Raw genomic sequence first — 1,083 nt, forward strand, 5'->3', positions numbered from 1 at the left:
GCCTACGACGGGGGTGCGGGCCCCGGGCGGCGGGGCGGCGGCGGAGGCTCGGCCCGCGCCGAGAGCGAACAAAAGGGAGCGCGGGCGAGGGGGAGGGGGCGGCCGGTGAGGGGGGGCAGGGAGGCTCGGGGAGAAGGAGGCGACACGCGAAGCCCCGCAGCCCGCGGGCGCCCGGCCGGTGCCGGCTCGGCGCAGGGCAGCCGAGCCCCGCCGACCCGCCCGTCTGCGGCCGCCGCTCCTTCGCCCGGGGCCGAGGGCAGGGCCGGTGGCCGTGGTGGTCGTGGTGCTGGAGGCGCGGGGCTGCGGGCAGGGCCGCGGCTGCCTCCAACGACATCGCAGCCTCTCGCCCGGTCCTCTCCACGGCCCCAAGCCGCAACTTACTCGAGTGGAAGGAAGCAAGGCCTCGCCAAAGATGGTTGCAAAAAGATCTTGAAGCCAAGGCGCTGGTGTTTTGTGATCCTCGCAATGGTGGCAAAGAAGTCAGAAGAGAGCACGCTATCTTCAGATGCATTACATCTGAAATTCTCCCTGGAGGTGGAAGAAGGGGGCTCTCTCCTAGGTGGTTAGTGGTTTGGAGCCCTTTTCGCCTTAAACTGAGCCACAAAAGGATGGAAGACACCCCCTGGGGTGGGGAGAAAGCCCTGGTGTAAAAGACACACGTTTTGCTTTTCAGAGAAAAAGCCACTGGGGCCAGATTGAAACATGGCATGTTCGGTTCATGTAGTCCTTTTTTTTTTTTTTTAAATGGGGGAATGATATTGAGTAAACAAGATGTAATAGCTGGGTCTTTAAATTCAAGAAGGGAGATGTGTACAAATGTAACAAGCACATAGTGTACCTACAGCAGGTGGTCACGGCCTCCAGAACGCAAAAAGATACATACATAAACCCCATGTAAAGACCACAGACGTGTATAATCCTTAACACGCCCAGATGGAGACAACACATTACCACAGATCAGGTATGCAGTTTATCCAGCCCTGGGTCCTGGTTCCTACACGGTTCACAGACATGCACTGAGTCGAAAGGTTTTTTGTTTTTTGTGTGTGTGTTGTTTTTTTTTTTTTTAATGATAGGAAGCCC

The 1,083-nt window shown here is 57.2% G+C and overlaps 1 protein-coding gene across 1 annotated transcript in view; it reads right to left on the bottom strand.

Moving 5' to 3' along the window:
- ZNF532 (zinc finger protein 532) overlaps nucleotides 1-838 on the bottom strand; it is a 110,690-nt gene extending 109,852 nt beyond the window's left edge. Inside the window, exon 1 of the mRNA XM_040264295.1 lies at nucleotides 382-838. The gene's annotated coding sequence lies outside the window, so the exon portion shown is untranslated. The remainder of the gene's footprint in view (nucleotides 1-381) is intronic.
- Between the last annotated feature and the right edge of the window lie 245 nt (nucleotides 839-1,083).

Source organism: Oryx dammah, unplaced genomic scaffold (genome assembly GCF_014754425.2).
Source record: "Oryx dammah isolate SB20612 unplaced genomic scaffold, SCBI_Odam_1.1 HiC_scaffold_22, whole genome shotgun sequence".
Lineage (NCBI taxonomy): Eukaryota > Metazoa > Chordata > Mammalia > Artiodactyla > Bovidae > Oryx > Oryx dammah.